The sequence below is a fragment of the Papio anubis genome, chromosome 19, assembly GCF_008728515.1.
Source record: "Papio anubis isolate 15944 chromosome 19, Panubis1.0, whole genome shotgun sequence".
NCBI lineage: Eukaryota > Metazoa > Chordata > Mammalia > Primates > Cercopithecidae > Papio > Papio anubis.
Genome location: NC_044994.1, coordinates 47,244,404 through 47,266,604, shown reverse-complemented (window position 1 = coordinate 47,266,604; position 22,201 = coordinate 47,244,404). Strand labels below are relative to the sequence as shown.

The following is a 22,201-nucleotide window of genomic DNA, read 5'->3' as shown; positions in this document are numbered from 1 at the left end:
AAATGTCACAGATAACCAGGGAAAGAGAACTTATAAAGTTTCCCCTTCTCAATACTTAACACAAACCAAGAGTTGAAAACCAGGCTCCATCATACCTCTCATTCATCCAATTTGCCAGTTTCTACCGAGACCAGACACTTGCTGGAGTCTTGAATTGAGTGTGGGACTTTAGTACTTAAAATGGATATGCCCAGAGGAGAAGAAACAAATAAGGCACAGGGATTTAAGGATAAAAGCCTGAGTCATAAAGTTTTTCAAATACATTCAAATGGCAGAGACTCTTCCTACCTGTTTCTCTCTCCTTCGAACAGAACTGGAGGAATCCACTTCACATAGTACCATAGGCAGAATATTTTGGCCTGTATTTCCAGGCTTCTCTCCCACTAAACCTGGACACAGTACACACATGTTACATCCATGATCTCATTTGCTGTCCCTGGAGCATGTACTGATAATCACCGCCTACCAAAATCATGCATCCCATCGTAGCTTTGCTCAAATACCACCTCCCCCATGAAGCCTTCCCTGAACAACTTGGCCTGAAATGACCTCTCCCTTCCTGGGCTCTATGGCAATTTATGGTTTTGGAAGACGCTTGTCCCTCATTGGTCTGTTTCGTGACTTCTCATAAATAAATAAATAAATAAATACAGACATATACATAAAATGATGAATTTATTAAAATACATTAAAATATTTCAAACACTAAAAATACCGGCACAGTATGTGAACCATAATACTCTCACTTTAGATTGCTTTCCCTTGCCCTCCCTTACTGCTTTTTGTCTATATTATTTACTTACTCTTTGAAGTTTTAAGTTTTCTGAAAGTTTTCTTGCCTTCAGAAAACTTAAAACTTTAAGCGTTGTTTTAAAAAAGCCTAATATTCATCAAAGTCTTGAGCTTAGAGACTCAATAAATATTTGATGAATGAATGAATGCATTAAGTAAAAATAAATTTAAAGTAAAATACATATCTTTAATTTGCACATTTATTCCTTTATGCCTGGGTACACTCATTGTGATACACGCTGAACCCCCCAGGTGTGAGGGATATAGGTACAAGCAAAACAGTAAAAAATCCCTGCCCACAGAGCCTGCAAACTGGAGGAAGGAGCTACAATATGCAAATGGAGGAGTAAAATATTTGTCAGAGTGGTAGGTGCTGGGAAGAATAATAAACAGGGAAGACAGATAAGGAGTGGGGCCTCCTTATCTGTATATGGGGAGGAGGAAGGTATGTGATTTTTCAAGATCACCAGGGAAGACCTCAGAGACAAGTAATCTTTCAGAGTGTTAAAGACGTTACTGAGAAAGCCTAGCACACATCTGAAGGAAAGATACTCCCAAGAGAGGAAATAGCAAGTGTCAAGGCTCAAGTCAGGATTGTGCTTTGGATGGTCTAACTTATTGCAAAGTACACAATGTAGCAGAATGAACAAGGGCTGGAGTAGAAGGAAATAAAGTTAGACTATTGGGGAGTGTATTCATTTCCCAGGGCTGCCGTAGAAAATTACAACCAACTGGATGGTTTAAAACTACAGAATTTCCCGGCCAACATGGTGAAACCCCGTCTCTACTAAAAATACAAAAATTAGCCAGGCGTGGTGGCACAATTCTATAATCCCAGCTACTCAGGAGGCTGAGGCAGGATAATCACATGCACTCAGGAGGTGGATGTAGCAGTGAGCCGAGATGGTGCCACTGCACTCCAGCCTGGGCAACAGAGCAAGACTCCATCTCAAAAACAAAACTACAGAATTATCAGAAGTGTGAAATCAAGAGGTCAACGGGGGGATTCTTGAGGAAGTTCACAGGGAGAATCTATTTCATGCTGCCAATCTTTGTTGTTCCTTGGCTTGTAGATACATTACTCCAATTTCTGCCTCCATCTTCACATCTTCTTCTTTGCTGTGTTTCTGTATCTTCTCCTTTTCTGTCTCTTACAAGGAGATTGCCACTGGATTTAGAGCCCATCCTAATCCATTAGGATCTCATCTCAATTCTTACCCTAATTATATCGGTAAAGACTTAATCCCAAATAAAGTCACATTAGGAGACTCTGGGTGGGCATGGATTTTGGAGTGATGCTAATCAATCCACTACAGGGAATAAGGGTGAAGCAGCCAGAGCAGTTAAGAGACCATTCAGATGTCAATAATCCATCAGAGGCATCGTCTGGTGACACAGAAGTGCTTCTATTTCAGATTTTCAAATAGAGCCAATGAGATTTATTAACACATTGGATTATTGCCTCTTGAGTTTTTCTTCTTCACCACTTTAGAAATAAGAGAAGCATTGGTTTTTGGAAGAGAAAGGGCTATGTGGTAGCCCAGTGATTGTTATTGCCTACTTGAGTCGGCTGTGAACAGAGGATAAACTGAGATGAAGGTTTATAACCGTTGTATGTTAGCAGGGAAGTAGGGTACCTGTCCAGTTTTACTGTTTGGTATTTCTTATTAAAAATACCCATAGCGTAATACATTTTGCTGCAATTCAAATAGAGCAAAGTTTTGAAGATAAATTGTTCTGAAGATAGGAAATGCATTTATGTGGCAGAGATGAATAAATGTGTTGAATTTCTCATGCAAACTTTAGTACTGTAACAACTCTATATTTTGATTCACTCTATCTATTTGAGTGAAAATATTTCTTTTTAGGGCAGGAAACTGATCTCACCTATCTAAAAGCAAAGCAAAGACTTACATCTTAAAGAGTTTAAGGAGTTGAGCTCAGCCTGAAAAACGACGATGGTGCTAGGTATGAACTTCTGAGTTCTCTGGTGTCAATTTAAGCTGAAATCTTGATTTACTTCCCAAGTTATAACTTCTGGGAGACAAAGCATGCAGGGAGAATGAAGGAAATGAAACACTATAAATTATCCCATTTATGATATCAGATTCTCAAGCAAATATCTTGATATTCAGTACAAAAAAAAAAAAAGAATACCTCTCTTTTAACAGCTGTCTCTCCATAGACCTTTCCCATTGATTCAACAATGATCTCTTCCTATATATGATCCAAAGAATATTCTCCTATTTCCTAAGAGTAGTATTCAAAGACCTTCCATCTAGCTGTAATGCTTTCTCTACCTTCCACAGTTACTAAGACAATGCCCTAAACATAATGGCTCAGGTAAGCATTAAGTATGTTGAATGGAACGAATGAGAAGTTACTGAATTTTTTTTTTTGAATTACAGTGAAGGCAGCGTCTGTATCAAATGACCAGGGAATTGACAACAATCTTAATTGTCATACCTCTACCTTGAAATTGAATTAAAAAACACTTGATTGTTATCTAACAGAGGGAAACACATTGTCTAGAAAATACAGGCTTAAAAAAACCTAGGTTACAAAGTACAACATTGATCTTATACCTAACACTCAAGAGCTGAGATCACGCCACTGCACTTCAGCCTTGGCAACAAGAGTGAAACTCCGTCTCAAAAAAAGAAAAGCAAGTATTGTAGAGGCATGTCAGATAATTCACTAATAAAAACATTTCTAGATTTTGTGAATTTTTTTGTATTTGTCAATTTTTAAAAGAATTTGTAATTTATGGGATTTTTGTCATTTTGAAAGATTATTTTCATACCTAATCAAAACAGTTACTATTAATAGGTTGAAGTCTTTGCTGGTTGTTTTTTATTTCAAACATGGCTGTGACAAAGGACAGATTTTGGTGGCACTGGTATTAGCTTTCTATGTAACATTCAGCTTCCCCTTGTGCAATAGTTTAATAAGATCATTGCCCACTGATACCAGGATGATTTTCCTACATATTCATTTGGCTGATGGAACTCTGATGGCTGTGCTAAAACAGGGGCATTTGCTATTATTGATTTTTCCTTCCAGGAATTCAAACTAAATGTTAATAAAGACGGAGATCTGGTGTCAGATGAGGCATCAGATGAGGCATTTGCACAATAAAACTACTGCAAAGTAGTGATCTGATGCAGATCATACTGTTGGCCTGTTTTATCTGACTTCTCCTTAGCTCTGAAAAGGGTGAAATGCCAAAGCGCCTGGAAGGGGAAATCACCAACTTGTAATGTATCATGGTCTTTAATTGTGAGGATTACATTGTCATTATCATATAGGGGAAGAATTCTGGAGACTCTCCCTTAAACCTGATGCCACAGAGAAACTATTTTTGAATCCCAAATCCTTTTCAGGTGAAAGTTTTAAGTTATTTATTCATTTATTTAATTTTTTGAGATAGAGTCTTGCTCTGTTGCCCAGGTTGGAGTGCACTGGTGTGATCTCGGCTCACTGCAACCTCTGCTTCCCGGGTCCAAGTGATTCTCCTGCCTCAGCCTCCCAAGCATCTGGGACTACAGGTGCGCACCACCACACCTGGCTAATTTTTGTATCTTTAGTAGAGACGGGGTTTCACCGTGTTGGCCAGGCTGGTCTCGAACTCCTGACCTCAGGTGATCCGCCTGCCTCGGCCCCCCAAAGTGCTGGGTTTACATGTGTGAGCCACCATGCCCAGCCTTAAGTGATATGTTTAAAAATGCAAGTAAGCAAGCGTTTCCAAAGTGCCAACAGAGCAATATGCTGTGTACCGAAAATGTGCTATTCTCAACCTTTTTCTTTCACAGAAGAGTCAATAAATCAGCATCCTAATAGCAATAATGTCAGGGATGCAGGAGCCCAGGAGAGTCAGAGTTGACACTATTTTAAAGTCAACTCTATCTCAAAACTAGTAAGGCACATTTATTGCCAGTCACTTGGTCATAAGATATTTACTACTCAGGAAACAATATAAAGATACCTACAAGGACAAACTCCTACAACAACAGAAAGTCCAGATGTCTCAATACTCATAACAATATATGCTTTCAGGATAATTATAGTTATGCTTTGATGCATTTACACATTAAAATGTCAGGAATAGTTTTCTTTAAATCAATAAAATGATAAGTTTTGTCATGCTGTCAGCCCACCTACACACAGGCATAGCTTAAGCTTAGTTTACCTTTACATAGACAAGATCCCTATATAAGAAAAACTTGAAACAAAGACGGTGCGTTCCTCCACTTGCTGTCTGAGGACACCCTATTCTGTAATGGAGGAGCTTTCAATAAAGCTCAATTTCTTGTCACTGTACTTTGCAATTTGCCTTGAATTCCTTTCTGCACTAGATCCAAGAACCTTCTCTTGGGGTCTAGATCAAGACTCCTTTTTCTGCTAACAATAACTTATATTCATATAGCTAATATTATTAGTCCATTCTCACACTGCTATGAAGATACTACCTGAGACTGGGAAATTTGTAAAAGAAAGAGATTTAATTGACTCACAGTTTGCCATGGCTGGGGAGGTCTCAGGAAACTTACAATTATGGTAGAAGGCGAAGGGGAAGAAAGGACCTTCTTCACATGGTGGCAGGAGAGAGAACAAGAGAGGAACAAACAATTATAAAACCAACAGATCTCATGAGAATTCGTTCACTATCACGAGAACAGCATGGGGGAAACTGCCCCCATGATCCAATCACCTCCCACCAGGTCTCTCCCTCAACACCTGGAGATTACAATTCAAGATGCGATTTAGGTGGGGACACAGAGCCAAACCATATCATTAATGCAATTTATAAAGCATTTTTTTAAACAAGTGTACACATTCAAAAAGAACAGTCCTGTTTAACCCTCATTCTGTAAATAGGGCACCATATTCTTAGTCTAATCTCTCTAAGTGGAAGTAGAGAATCCATAAACAGTTGGGTCTGCTGGTATAAATATTTATTCTAAACACCAAGTGTGTGAGTGTGTATGGCTCCAGTGGGCTGGAAATTAACTTAGTATTTTATGAAATAGCGAAACTATTGGGTGTGATAAGTGACATAAATTATGCGTTGAGATAATTTATGTACAAATTACCAAGCAATTAACGTACACAGGTATCTTTCTTATTTCTTCTGTTGTTCATTACATTGGACGTACCTGTAAAAGCTTATAGACATGTTTTTGTTTTAGGGAAAAATCTAGGTGAAGAAGAAAACAAATAATAAAATAAATAATAAATAATGCATAGAACTGCACTGCCACTTGATTTACACAAGATCAGGCTACATTATTGTGGCTGCCATTAAAAAGAAAAATCACCATTTTTTTCTCTGGGCTTAATACAATCTGTTTACCACTGAGATGGGTACATTAGATGTGTTATCTGATTTTACCCTCACAGCAAACTTATGTACAGATGAAGAAATACAAAGTAGAGGAATTAGAATAACTTGCCCAAGGCCAAACAATGATTAACTAGTTAAGCCTGCAGGTTCAACAAGGTACTAGAATACAAGGCATGGAAGAAAAATGGTCCATGAATATGCTGCTGGTTTCTCACTCAACCTCACTTCTGAGTTTTGTAGGGGCATTGCCACATTCCAATGACTTCCTAAATTAATTGTGTCCAAAATTAAACTCAGAGTTTTTAAAATGATCCCTTTAATCTTGTGACCCCCAAATCTATTTAATATTTCACATGCCTAGACTCCCACATTCAAATTTCTAATTACCTGTGATAGCTCTTCCAAGGTGACACAGGCACCTCAAATCAATGTTAAGCAAATTGATCATTTTCTTCATGCCTGCCTCATCTCCAAAATTCTCAGTCACTAGCACTGCCCTCCATCTAGTCACCCAAGCTAGAACTTGGGGTGTCCTTCCTGACTTTCCCCCTCTATATCACTTCCCCTATCAGTCAGTCACCTCCTTTATATCTCTCTGGAGATAGATACAACAAGTAGACAGCCAAGTGGACAGCCTGGAAAAAGAGACAGACTCCCCAAGGCAGGCAACTATAAATATGCGCTGGTGGAACTCTTTCATGGTGGGATCAATGTCCTGTAGAATGCCTGCCACAGCAGCATCTCTGCTCTGCTGATAAGGGACTTTCATAGACCTCCTGGCTGCTGGGAGGAACATAGAAACTTCTAGGTTGCCTACTGCTCCAGTCAATTGCCTACCTGCCACAGGTAACTTTAAATGTTAAAAATAACAAATAAACCCCAGACAGAAAACCTTTCTTGCTGCTTTCTTAGGACTTTGCTGTTTCACTCCTCAATGCCCCCACCATGTGAATACACTCTCCCACACATTCCCTCTTTTATTCAATTTCTTCGCAGCTACTCTGATTTGGTAAAGCAGGTGTTTTCTTACTTTACAGCAATGATTCTCAATCTTGTTTGCACATGAGAATCACCTGGGGGTTATTTTTAAAATTTATGAGACCTTGGGCCCCACCCCAGAGCAATTAACTCATAATCTCTGAGGCGTGTATTATTTCATCAGTCTTTAATTAAAGCTCCCCAAATGATTCTAGTTGCTAGCCAGAGTTGAGAGTCACCACCCATAAGACTGAATGAACCGAGGCTGTGGCTTAATGTGACAGTTAGTGCCCATAAATATGGAAAATTATAAGTTGTCAGCGTACAATTTAAAAATAAATTTTAAAAAAGTGAGCTCACCATCCACTGTGTTCACCACTGCCTCAATTTACATGCAAAGCAAGTACAGAAAAATGCACACCTGTATGTCATGAAGTGCTAAATTGAATGGCTGCAAGTAGTAATAACTTCTGTGATGGGAAGAACAAGCTCCTTATCATAACGCCACAATTTGGATCTAAGGGCATGAGCCTGTTGGGGCCACTGAGGACTATGAAACCCCAGCTAGTGTAAATTGTTACTTTGTAGCCCAAGAGAAGTGATAACCAGAGAAATTTTCATTTCAGGAACCGGCTCAGTATTTTCTACAATTTCCTGGCTCAGTGTTTTCTATAATGACTCTGTCATCTCCTCAACTGATTTCCCACATCCTCATACATGTGATGCTCAATTTCTTATTGTGCTTCTTTATTCTATGCTTCATCAATTTCCCTGTATCTCTTACATCTTCCTCCATCACCTGGGTAGATTTAACTGCCTAGTCAGTCCTACTTCGGGTATTCTCAGAGAAATACAGTCCATGAATATGCTACTGTTTTTTTACTTAACCTCACTTCTGAGTTTTGTAGGGGCATTGCTACATTCCAATGACTTCCTAAATTCGTTGTGTCCAAAATAAAACTCAAAAGAGTTTTTCAACGATCCCTTTAATCTGTGACCCCCAAGTCTATTTAATCTCTCAAATGCCCACTCCAACATTCAAATATCTAATTACCTGTGATGGCTCATCCAAGGATACACAGCCACCTCAAATCAATGTGTCCAAAAGCAAAGTAATCATTTTCTGCATGCCTATTTCACCTCCAACAGTCTCAGTCACTAGCACTGCCCTCCATCTAGTCAACCAAGCTAGAACTTGGGGTGTCTTTCTTGACTTTCCCCCTCTACATCACTTCCTCTTATCAGCGAACCAGTAAGTGCTACAGACCTCACCTCTTTTATATCTCTGCTACTATCCTCTTCAGCACTCCTGTCCCTGCCCTCTCACATGAACTTCTCCAGTGCCCCAAGCTCCTAGTATTGTCTTTCTCAAACCAATTGGCTATACAACTGCCAGGGTGTAAAAGGTAAAGTTGTCTGACTGTCCTCTTAACTTCAGTGTCTCTCCAGGGCAGGATAAAGTCCTTTCTCTTCAGGTGGCCACGGGCCTCTCTACAGACTGTCATCTGCCTTATTCTCCACTTACAACTCTCTACTCTCTGCATAGAACTCAATTCCCCAGAAGTAACATTTTGTTTGTTGCTCCTCTCCAACATGCTTTATAACCTGTGACTGTGGCCTTCTGCTTTTTGCTTGGCTAACTCCTGCCCATCACCAAAGACTCATTTCTGTTATATTCTCTTCCAGAAAATGGCACCTTGTTTCCATTGACTTACAGGTTCTTTGCTTTTTGAAATATTCTGTGCAATTTTCTATCATTAGATTTATAGCATTGTATTATAATTAATCATTCTTCTCTGTAAGCTGAGTGTCTTGAATTCAGTGAATGTACTCTGCATCCTCAGCACTGAGACAGAGCCTGGCACTCCAAAAATGAATGAATTCCTTCAGTGAACTCAGTATCTGATGCTTCCACAGTACTTACTAACTTCTATTGGGTTTACTGTGTCCTTCCTCTGCCTCTGCAACTAGATCATTAACTCCTGGAGATCTGTCAAAGGCTGGGTCTTTGTTTCTTTAGTGTTAGCCAAATTGACTGACAATGAATAGGTGTTGTATCAGTGACAATGAAAAGAAAGGAGGAAAAGAAGGAAGGAAGGGCAGTCCAATTTCTATATAGTTGTTCAGTGCAATTTAAAACTTTAAACATTAAAAATTCAAGTAAAATTTGTAATGTTATCCTTCTCTATTCAAGCAAATAAAAAACAAAGATTCCTAACATTTCAAGAGATAGTTACATCTTCAGATTGCTGACTGTTAATAGAATATTTGTTTTATAATATTCTAGCACTGGATCATTATAAGATTCTGAAAATGATCATTAATTTAAATGATAAACAATGGAAAGAAGCAGTTCCCTTTACATATATGAATGGATAGAGACATACTAGAGTGACTAGTGAGGAAAGCTGGAACTTCTGTTGTACATAAATATAGCATGAGTCATTTATCTTTTTAGTTCAAGCACAGAATTGTTGAAATTATGACATTAATTGATACAAAATCCCAAACATCAATGATGGGCCATTCAATAACAGGAGGTATATTTAAAAGTTTGTCTCTATAGATTTTTAAACAGTAGTTATTTTTAAAATTCCAAAACAAAGAGCACAATTACTAAGAGGTATTAATTGACAGTAAAAATACAGCTAACATTATTAGAGCTTGAGGCAAAAAAAAAAAAAAAAAAAACCCACCCAAATCCAAAGCCTCTATTTTGCACTTATGAATATTAGAAAAATGTTATTCCTTTCTTCCTTCTGTATTATCTCTCCTTATGTCAAGATAAGTCGCTAATAACTGTAGCTTTCTTTGGACTCTCTTATCCTACTCAGTAGCTTTTAAAAAATATAACATTCTATTTAGAAATTTTTTTAAAAACCTGTTTTTCTGTTTTCTTTGTAGGTGGAAGTGAAATACAATCTAGAGAATCCCTCTGCAATCTCCCATAATAGAGTTGAGTAGGAGGGTAACTCATTAGGAATTAGCAGATGTCAGCACCTGTTGTAAGGAATTAGGCTCTGTGAGCCAAAACTCCTTTGGCTGAGAATATACCCCAGCAGGTCCTAGAGACTGAGAGTTAGAGTAAGGGATTTGGGTTGGAAGGAAGTTAAGAGGTCTTTTTGAGATTGGTGAAGTCAAGCTGCCATTGGGCTCAGAAAATGACTCTCCAAAACCTGGCTCTTCAGCGTGCTGAGTGCTTTCAAAATGGAAAGACCGTAGAAATAAGCCTAAGAACCAAGGTCACTCTCTGACTTTCCCCTACCTCCCTGTCTCTCAGATCCTCTTTCCAGAATCACTGGGAGGGACTCTGTCTGAAATTTTCTTATCTAAGGAAGATTCTTTCTAAAGAAATCCAATTGTCTTAAGGCCCCCTCCCTAGAAACCCCATCAAATAACCAGGAAGGATCACACCAAGGAAGAAGAAAAGAGACTGGGAGTCATCACCATGCCCAGACAGTCTTCTCACCTATTCTTCTAAGGGCAGCTCCCAGAGGTTACCTGGGGAACTTTACCTGCATAATAAGACAACCTGTGTTCTGCCCCTCACCTTCCGTAATTTGTTCCATCCATCTTCCAAAGAGAATAGTTTACAAAATGATATCTTCCTCCTGGGTCTGTACACCTTTCTTCTACAAAGAGCATATGTGAACCTCAACCATTTAGCTCCTCTTTGAGTTTCATATTTTGGGTATGGCTTCTGTGTCCATATACACATTAAAATAAATGCTGTTTGCCTTTTTCCCCTATTAATCGGTCTTTTGTCAGTTCATTTTCAGTGAACCTATAAAGGACAGAGGGGAAGCTTTCCTTTGACCCCATCACCACTGTTTGTGAAAATGTGATGTCAATGCATCTGTATCAGAATCACCTGAGTTACTCATTAAACATGCAAATTTGTGCCTCAACCTAGGTTGGGTCCATCTATCTGCATTTTACCAGCCTCCCCAGGGGACTCATAGTCCCACTATAGTCTGAGACCATGTTTTAAGCCATACACAAAATATCTGTAACTACTGCCTTTTTTCACACTTAAGAGGACCACGTTGTTTTAGGGAGAGTTTTAAATCAATGTAAACTTAAGCAACTCATTTGGAAATGTTTGTACTTTATTAATAAGAAATTATTTGTGACATATGTCATAGTGAATCCCAGTATGTTAAGGCATAGAAGTGAGAACTGCTGTGAGGTTCTGGGAGAATCGATCTCATCAAATTCCGACAATAATCATTCTGACTTTTCTAGAGAGCACTCCAAAGTCCCTTTAGTGCTTATATCTTTATCACAGCGTCCTCACAGGAAATGTGTAAATTCTTAAGAGAACTCAAATTATTTTGTAGATATAATGAAATATTATAATTTTAAATAGAATAGGATCAACCACTGAGAAAGTCTTTTGTTTTTGTTTTGTTTTTTTGTTTTTGAGGCAAGGTGCACTCTATTGCCCTGGTCGGAGTGCAGTGGCACCATCTCAGCTCACTGCAACCTTCACCTCCCTGGACTCAAGTGATCCTCCCAGCTTAGCCTCCCAGGTAGTTGGGACAACAGGTGTGCATCATCAAGCATGGCTAGTTTTTGTATTTTTTGTAAAGATGGGGTTTTACTATGTTGTCCAGGCTGGTCTCGAACTCCTGGGTTCAAGCGACCTGCCTTGCTTGGTTTCCCAAAGTGCTGGGACTATAGGCTTGAGCCACCGTGCCCAGCCGAGAAACTTTTAATAAAGTCTTTATGCATAAAGTCTTTATGAGAATATAAAATACGTGAGCTGCAAAGTCTAATTACACAATTTAATAACTAACATTGGCTCTGAAACCCATGCATATTTTGGAATATCGTAATTATTTGGTAGGCAAAGTGTGAGAAGCAAAAGAATTTAAATGAACTCATATACATGCATGTGGGCACATACACACAAACACATGTGCACTGAAATGTTAAGACCTATTATTCAGATTTTGTTTAAAAGTCTTCTCACATTCCTCAGACTGAATTATCCACTGTGGTCATTCGTTAAGCCTTACCAGCCATCTTTCTCAATTTACAACTCATATTCATGGCAAAATGGCATTGATCTTACCCAGGTTTTTATTTTTGTTTAAATCTATTTAATACTAAAACAAAGCCAATGTATTAAACGGACTTGTTAGTTTATCCACGTCATTTGGAAGTAGGCCATAGATATTAACAATTACTATTATATTAACTAGGATTCTTCTATAAGATAATATGGAGAGTGAGACATTGAGCTGTCAAATTTTCATTATCAGGAGGGGACAGAAAAAGTTATACAAGATAGAGTTCTTCTTTCACAAGCAAAAATGAAGGCAGTTGAGGAGAAACTTGAGGCTATATAGGATTGGAGATTGTGGGGAGGAAGTGCTACTCTTTGGAGAGCAGGCTAGGGTATAACAAAGCCAAACATAAAAATCCTGTCTTTGTCTTGCCTGGTGAAACTTTACAAAAGAATCTGAAGCAGATACACAAGTTTTAGATACATAGACACTGATTTTATTTTACTTACAGGGAAACATTAAATCTCTGTACTGTTTTTCTTCACTATCAGGAAGCATATTCTCATCATATCCCGTAAGCCAGAATTCTTAGATAAAGGTTGGTTTGTGTTATATAATTTAGTGTGTTACTTGAGGCAAAATCATTGTGAAATGCAAGTGTACAAAAAGTGAACTGGGGATTGAGTATAATAAGAAATCTTACGCATTAAGTACTTAACACATGCCAGCCATTTTGCTAAGTGCTTTACATATACTGATTGTGTTTCCATCATAATTCTGTGATGAAGGCTCTATTATTCTCTCATTTTTTTGGATGACAAAACAAAGGCTAATTAAAGTAAAGAAGGATAGCAGGTAGGTACTAGAGCCAGAATCTGCATCAAAGCTGATTTATTCCAGCCTCTCTATCTTAATAGCAAGCTTGAATGCCTCCAAAGACGAAAAGAGTGTTAACTACATAAAAACAATTAGTTGTAAGATTCTTATATCTATAAGCATCTCTGATCTGTATAAAATAAGGCCAAATTTGTTTTTCAAAAACCCTTGCAATATTTCAGGAAACTTTTCATGGAATAAAGTATGACCCATATAGCAATACTTCAAAACAAGTCTTTAAAGATTATTGACACCACTGAGGGCTCAGGTCTTATCACGAATCCTCCCAATAGCAGTAACATGCTTACCATCCAGAAACCACAGTCAACCTCACGATTTTTGTCTCACCCAATTAGCAATTAGGAGTCTTACCTCACACCTGAGACCTAACCTATGGATATTCTTGCTATCTGATGACACTGGCGTAATCTTCAAGTTTTTCTTCAGTTGTGGACTATTTCATTTTTAGAGGGAGTCCCTACTAATTTCAGTCTTCTCAAACAAAGACTAAAACTTGTCAGTGGACCTCCTTGTCCACGTGCACCTCCTTGAAGCCTCATCTCACATATCAATATCTTGTGGCATGCTTCACCCATATAGAGTGAGACTGCCTCCCTTCTCTAAGTTTTCATAGCATCCTACACATCTGTATCCTGTGGTTGGCATCGCTCTTCTATGTAGCTGTATATTGGTTGCTATTTCATCAACCAGACTGCAGTATCCACCTTTGTATCTATTTATCTTGGCCAGCATGGTAGCTAATAAATATCCATAAATATTTATGAATACATATCCCAATAAATATTTATAAATACTGATTGACAGTATGAATGCTTCTAATGACTATTTTAAACATACTTTTTTGCTTTTATTATTATTAATATTTTTAGAAACTGATGGTTGTTTTCCATCAAGCTTATTTCCATCTTGCTTTAGAGTCTGTGAAAGAACAGCTTAAGACCTCTCAGTGGTTGTTCCTACCCATCTGGTGGCCTGAGCAGTCGAGTTGCAGACCAGGCTTCTGTGGCAGGCCAAGAGCTCCAGTCTTGAGTAGGGAACTGCTGAGTGGGCCCAGGGGTATCTGCAGGCTGAGTAGCACTGAACTCAAGAGATGCAGCAGTCCAGTTACCCTGAAATTCCTCCTGGGAATTTCAGCCACAGCCTGCTCTTCCTATTCAATCTCTTCAGGATCCCTGTAGAAGTAGCGATCAGGCATGACCTCCCATGGGCATTTATGGGAGATGATGCCATGCTTATGCAGAACTTCCCAGGCTGGCATCCACCATGTCAGGCCCAGTGAGGGGCCTCTCATTGTTGCATGGGATGACAACGTCCACACAGCAAAGAGGAGAACCTGTGTGACCCAGAGCAATGGTAGGCAGGTTAGTTTAAGATGCTTCTGTGACAGACTGGGATCAGTAACCACCAGCAGTCATGGCTCCTGGAAGGCTGCCTGGATCTGGTGCAGGAAGGTTCCAGGAGTGAAGTGGCCAGCAATAGGAGTGACTCAAGTGGTAGCAGCAAACTTCAGCACAGCCCACTTGCCAGTGTTCCTGGAGAATATGACACAGATATCAGCAGGGCTTTCAACAGTGATGATGGCATGAGCCACCAGCAGAAGCTTCTCCCAGGTCCTCTTCAGATTTAGGATGCAGATGTCATCACTTTTCCTTTTGCAGATGTACTGTTCCATTTGGAAGTCAAGCTTGGTGCCACCCAAGTGAGTTCCTGCTGCAAGAAATTTGAGGACATCCTCCTCTTTCGTGTTCAGGACATCACAGGCTCTGGCCATTGTAAAAGTTTCCCTTTAAGTTCTGAGGGGAATTCAGAATAATGCCATATGGACCCTCTCTGGGTAAATGGAAAGGCTATTATTATTTTTAATTGACACATAATTACTGTACATAATTAGGGGGTATATTGTGATAGTTCAATACATGTATACAATGTGTACATGTAATGATCAAATAAGAATAATTATCATATCCATTACCCCAAATATTTGTCATTTGTGTGTCTGTGATGAAAAGAAAATTTTCTGAAATATTTTTCTTCCTCGGATAGCCTTGGGCCTGACCCGCTCTACATTCTCCTTCAAAAAGAAACAAGTTGTTGGGTCTAGATTGCTAATGATGAGATATAGTCACCTACTGTCTAAGCCTCAAAATGCTAGAATATCAGTATAGTCCAAATCTTAAAGGAAAATAAAAACAGGTTTTTATCTTCTCTTAGAAGATTTCTTTATCACATTTTGAAATAAAAATAAATAACTAGAACTTTATCCTAAAATGAGACATGAAAGGTAGAAGAAATATTAAAGATCCAAATCTGCTAATCATTTTCTCAGTCCAGTATGAGCTACCTAAGAGATGTACAAGTAGCCATGGCTCACACACTTTCCAATGAATGAAATCAATCTATCTTCTTAATATAACATTTATTCACTGTCTATTTTAACAGATTAGTACAACGGTAAAAACCACAGATTCAGGCAAATTGCTTGGCCCAAATTCTCTTGAGGGATGACTGCTGGATATAAATTACATCAGAATCACCCCTCTAGGCACTAGTTTTCACCACTAACATCCCTTGTCTGGACTGTGATGTGGTATCTCTGTAACTGGTCTGTGTTTCTCCCCGGCTCCCTTACAGTCAATTTCCTAAGAGCCTTCAACTGAACCGTTAACATGTGACAGTGCATGTCTCTCATCTGTCCCACCTCTTCAAGGGTTTCCCATCTCACTGGGCATAAAGGCCACAGTTCTATCAAGGATCTATGAGCTGATTCGCTCTGTCCTCTGTGGCTGTTTGTTGTGTATCTGATCTCACCTCCTATTACTCTCCCCTCTCCCTCTTTATTCTAGCCATATTTACCTTCTTGCTCTTCCTGGAATGTGACAAACACACTGCTATGCAAGGACCAGGCATCCACCAATCATCATTCTCTCTGCCCTAGGTGCTCTTTCCCGTATTTATTGTCTGAATGGCTCATTCCCTCACTAAACTCAGGACTCTGCCTAGTTCCACACGGACTGAGTTTTCTTCCCTCATGATTCAATGGAAACCAGCTCCTACTCTCTTGGCCCTTGATCTTCATTAATTATTCACATCTGACATATTATAGATGCATTTCCATATTTGCATTGTACTGTCCGGAGCTCCAAGATAACAGGAACTCTATTATCAGCCCCTAGAAGAGGATCTGATTCATAGTAGGAACTCAATCAATATGGGCTGAATGAATAATAGAAAATTGCCACAAAAGAGCTTCTAATTCAGTTATGTTAATATAGTGACATAAAGTGTTGAAAACTACAGTATGTAAAAGCTAAATAGCACAATAGCTGAATGAGATGCTGCAGAGTAGTGTGGAATTAAGGGCCAGATACACAATAATTGGCTTAGGCAATAAGAGTGGGCGTCCAAGAAAGCTTGAGATTATGTTATACAGGACCAGGAAGAAAAGTGATTTTCTCTGTTTCTATCTAGGCTTCAAAATCTTGTTCCAAATTGGAAGACACACTTCTGAGGATTGCCAGCAACTTCTGCAGGCTTCCAAAAGTAGTACATGGTCTGGTCATCCTGCCAAAAGCTGACCTCACAGGGTGAGTTGACATAGATGCAAAATTTGCAAGGCTTTCCTGCACAATTTAGGAGGCATGAGCCCTATTATCAAGGTCCTGGGATATGGCCAACATCCACAGAGGTAAGCACAGTGTTATGCAACTGGAAGCTTTTGGTCTTCATATGCAAGTGGGCAGCATCCTCCTTGTGGTTAGACTCCAGGGATTTGCTGTTTTCTCTCTCACAATCTAGAAACATAGAAAATTTGGAAGCCAGACTGCCTTACACCTACCACTCAGCTGTCTTCAGGGCACTTGTTCTCATAATTACTTGCTTTATACTCAGAAAATGCAAATAAACTTGATTATCAGCAGAGGCAAAACACAGAAATGAAGGCCAATCTATTGCAGACATAGCAAATGTATTCTTAGAAAATAAATTACGAATGATTTAAATGACCTTATACTTTATGATATTAGTATCACTGACCCCAACTTCCTCCTGCCTTCCGTTCTGATAGATTTAAGTAACATCATATACATGTACTTTTAGGTTATTGCAAAACAAGCTAGGATGCTTACAAACTCAGAAAGATGAAACTGCTTCCAGGCAGTTTAGTCATCAAATAAACTGCATGTACAATAATGACTTCAACACTGTGCTCCACCCACCATTACGACTGCCAGAAAGGTCTCTCCTATAAATTTCCTGAAGGACAGTGTTTCAAGAGGCTTACAGTTTCCTCTAGGGTGACAATTAAGTCACCTTGCAAACAATTGCCTTAAAGGCCTTCTCCTGGTCATTTGTCCTAATCAGAAAAATAAGACTGCTTTAGATTCTCTTTCCCTTTCAAGCTTTGCATATGAAAACATTCACTCCTCTATTAAAAGCTGCATTAACTTTTACGCTGAAATATACTTTGATTTGTAGCACAAGCCTTCAGGCTAAAACAAACCCCTTAAGACTGATTTTGCCAGAAGGTAGAATGTCAGAATCCTCAGGGCTTATTTTCACAAGTATTTAACTGTAGATTATGTCTTCAGACATTGTAGAGGCCTTGACTTTTTACCTACTGTCACCTTCTGTCTCTAGGCAAAAGGAGAACTAAGTCATTGCCAGTAGGTAGGTCACTTTTTACTTAAAGAAAGCTTAGAGGCAAGGTACAGTGGCTCACCCCTATAATCCCAGCACTTTGGGAGGTGGAGGTAGGTGGGCTACTTGAGCCCAGAGTTCGAGACCAGCCTGGGCAATATGGCAAGACCCTGTCTCTACAAAAAATACAAACAAACAAACAAACAAAAAATTAGCTGGGCATGGTGGTGCATGCCTGTAGTCCCAGCTACTTGGGAGGCTGGGGTGGGAGGATGGCTTGAACCCAAGAGTCAGAGGTTGCAGTGAGCTGAGATTATACCTCTGCACTCCAACCTGTGCAACACAGCGAGGCCCTGTCTTAAAAAAAGAAGAAAAAAAGAGCTTAGAGTTCTTGGTTCAGCAGCACAGTACCTAAGATTGGAATGATTCTTATTGGCTTCTCATGGCCACTATATTTCTTAAAATCCAGATGTGCAACAGTGAGCTTAGTACACTAACTTTTGTGTGACAAAAGGTAGGAAAGAATATACATTTATCTTTGAATGTATTGGCAAAAGGAAACCCTGAATAGGTAATAAACCACTTTAGCTTTAAGGAACAGGGCTGTGGGTGACATGGTGGGATGGGCAGAGGAATGTAGGTGGGTGTTCTAATGTAGTCCTTTTGTATTTTTCAAGTTTTGATTTAAAATTAAAAATTTAAAAGGTGTCATAGGGAGATAAGGCCTTAGTAACATTTAACTGTATTTCGCCTTATCTTTGAAAATTATTGTGATACCACTTGCCTCTTAGATTTTGTATGCCAGGGACATTATTTAGCATCCGTGACTTCCAGAATAAATGCTTCTTATGAAAGTAGGTTATTAGATTATCATCATGACCAAAAACCTAGGTAGAGTTTATTGAAAATGAAGACCAAGTTTTAGTCTTATTATATGTTTTCAATTTCTCAGCCTCCTTTCTTCTGTTAATAAAAATGCACTAGCAATAAAATCTCCTCATTTCATTCTTTATATTATCTATCTATCTATCATCTATCTCTATCTATCATCTATCTATCTATCTATCTATCTATCTATCTATCTATCTATCTATCTATCTATCTATCTATCATCTGTCTATGTCTATCTATCTATCACTTAGTGAGAGCCTGCTATATACTGGCTTATATATCCCAAGCTTTACATTTTACAAATGAAGAAAACTGTGGCTCAGAATATTTAAGAGACTTGCCAAAGTTGCTAATCCAGCATGCATACCTAGCTCTAATTAATTAGAAAGCTCTCACTGTGCCAACAGGACCACTTTAGCCACTGCCGGGTCATGATTCTACTTGAGAGAAGGTGATACGTTGACTAGAGACATTCCACTGTCAAGCTGTGGAAACTCAGGCAGGCATCCTATAAATAAAACACTGGAAAGAAGGTACTCATTTGCTTTCTTCTTCTAATATCCAGATGAGTTATGTTACATTGCTCTCTTTAATAAAAATACGTTCTGGAAATTTGTGTTGGAAAAATGGTCTGAATACTAAAATATTTATTCAACGTAAGGATAGCAAGAATGACTTATTTCCTTCATATCCCTGAGGCTCTGTAACTCTTTCTATTTAGACATCTAAGGGGTTAGGAGGACAATGTCTGAGAATTGTTTCATTATCTGGGGGATTAGCTAACAGAAAACATAAGATACAATCATTCTTATAGAAAGGTCCTTAATATTACTGCCTTATGCAGAATCAATCAAGTAACTGAATTTTAATAATTGTAGCCTTGAGATGAATTCTTCCTCTGTGAACTTGTCACCAGACCATGAAAAAACCATAAAAGACAATAATAGGTAAGTGGGACTATATCAAATTAAGCTGTTATGAAAATAAAGAGGCAAGCTACAGAATGAGAGAAGAACACATTTGCAATACATATATCTTACAAATAATTTGTATCTAGAATATATAGATAACTCTTACACATCTACATGGGCAAATTATTTGAGTAGACATTTCTCAAAAGAAGACATATGCATACCTAATAAGCTCGCATAAAGATACTGAATACCATTAGGCCTTCAAAGAAATGCAAATTAATCATAATGAGATACCACTACATACCCACTAGAAGGGTTAAACTTAAAAATATTAAGAATATGAAATGCTGATGAGAATGTGGAGAAACTATTTGTACTGGAGAAAGTAAAATGCAATAATCACTTTGGAATACAATTTGGCAACTTCTTACAAAGCTAAATGTACACTTAGCATGTGACTCAGCCATTCCACTCTTAGATATTTATCAAGAGAAATAAAAATATGCCACACAAAGATTTGAAGATCAAAGTCATAGCAACTTTATCCATAGTAGAAAAGAAAGAAAGAAAGAAAGAAAAAAAGAAAGAAAGAAAGAAAGAAAGAAAGAAAGAAAGAAAGAAAGAAAGAAAGAAAGAAAGATTAAGTGTACATCAACAGGAAAAATTGATTTTAAAAAGGTAGTATTTCTGTATTTCTTTTTTTTTTTTTTTTTTTTTTTTAGCTACAGAGATTTTCTTTTTTTTCCCCGGATTGGATGTGAAATGACGCGATCTCAGGTCACTGCAACCTCTGCCTCCTAGGTTCAAGCAATTCTCGTGCCTCAGCCTCCCAAGTAGATGGGATTACAGGTGCCCGCCACCATGACTGGTTAACTTTTTGTATTTTTAGTACAGATAAGGTTTCACCATGTTGGCCAGGCTGGTCTCGAACTCCTGACATCAGGTGATCCACCTGCCTCAGCCTCCCAAAGTATTGGGATTATAGGCGTGAGCCACCGTACCTGGCCAAAAGGTAATCTTTCTATATGGTGGAATACTATTGAAAACTAATCAATTAAAATGAAACAAAACACATGACACCGAGTGAAAGCAGCCATATACAAAAGAGTATATATTGTATGATCCATTTATATGTAATTTCAGAGAAGGCAAATCAACTTATAGTGACAAATAGCATATTAAAGGCAGCCCAAGATGAGGGTTGACTGCAAAGAAGCATCAGGGAAATTTGGGGGGTGATAATATTCTCTATCTTGAAGACACCCATGGTTGCACAGAGATATACATTTTTCAAGACTCATTGAGTTTACAATTAAAATAGGTGAGGCTTATTTTAGGTAAAGTATATTACAACAAAATTGTTTTATGATAAACATTCAGGTAAGTTTTGTTCCACAACTAGCAAAAGGTACAGATTAAATTAAAAAACAGATGAATGTGGTTATGTTCTAAAAAGGGATTTAAGGTAGAGGTACATTATGGAAAAATCTGATTGCAATGCTTGGGATATGATAGGTCTATTAGTCTATTTTCACACTGCTGTAAAGAACTTCCCCGGGACTGGGTAATTTATAAAGAAAGGGGCTTAATTGACTCAGAGTTCTTCATGGCTGGGGAAGCCTCAGGAAACTTACAATCATGGCGGAAGGGGAATCAGGCATGTTTTACATGGCAGCAGGTGAGAGAGAGAGCAAGAGAGGAAACTGTCACTTACAAAACTATCAGATCTCAAGAGAACTCATTTACTGTCACGAGAACAGCATGGGGGAAACCACCCCCATGATCCAATCACCTCTCACAAGATCCCTCCCTCAATATGTGGGGATTATGGGGATTACAATTTGAGATGAGATTTGGGTGGGGATACAGAGCCCAACCATATCAATAGGTGATCAATAAATATTCATTTCCTCCTCTTTTCCAGTTCTTCTTATGTGGAAAATGTAAGCAATGTATTCAAAGGCAGTCAGCTATAAAATAAATAATGAGAAATATATGCAGAAAGACAAGATTATGACTCAGTGGTTAGTCATCTAAGAACAGAGGAGTGTGGTATAATATGTAAGCTCTTCTCTCTTATAAACCTGTGATTTGTAAGACACTTTCTCTTTACCTTCCAAAGTCTGGCATCTCTCACTTTTTATTGTACCCATTCAGCAGTTAATATACATTTTCTACATTGGCCATTACATTTTTAAGCACACATTTTTCTTGTTCAACTTTGTCACAAGTTTCCAGAAGGCCAAGAAGCATATCTGACACCTCTTTTTATGGCTGATTTGAACCTAGTTGGTGTTCAATAAAAGTTGAACATATTATGAATGATTATATTGATATTCTTATGTTTGAAAAATCTTGCTTCTTCAGTATTATTTAGTCAAATAATTTAGATGTGATCACATACATTTGAAGTGAAAAATTCATTTATTTAAGAAAATAATTTAAAGACTTCTCCTTTCTCCTGGTATGTTCACATTCATTTTTTCACTTGTTTATTCCTTCAATAAACATATATTGAGCATCTCTCTTTGCCAGGCACAGTGGTAAGTGCTGGAAATACAAAGATTATTATGTGCTCACATTCAAGAAAGAATGCCAAACCCAGCAACACATATTTCTAACAGAGTTGGATAAATATATCATAAGAGGTATGTGGAAAGGGAGAATGATGCCAAGATATACCCGATAAACTTCAAAATTAAATTTTGATCAATCTACTCATTAGCTAATATAAAACT

The 22,201-nt window shown here is 38.3% G+C and overlaps 1 protein-coding gene across 3 annotated transcripts in view; it reads right to left on the bottom strand.

Annotated features, from left to right (window-relative positions):
* Positions 1-22,201, bottom strand: part of RAB27B (RAB27B, member RAS oncogene family) — a 162,614-nt gene that overhangs the window by 120,912 nt on the left and 19,501 nt on the right. Inside the window, exons 1-2 of one of the 3 annotated variants that reach the window (XM_021930135.2) lie at positions 2,707-4,227; positions 289-389 (exon numbers count right to left, since the gene is read on the bottom strand). The exons of 1 other annotated variant lie outside the window; for it this stretch is intronic. The gene's annotated coding sequence lies outside the window, so the exon portion shown is untranslated. Of the gene's footprint in view, positions 1-288; positions 674-2,706; positions 4,228-22,201 lie in introns of those variants that run through there. One more of the 3 variants, XM_021930136.2, reaches the window with a different exon arrangement.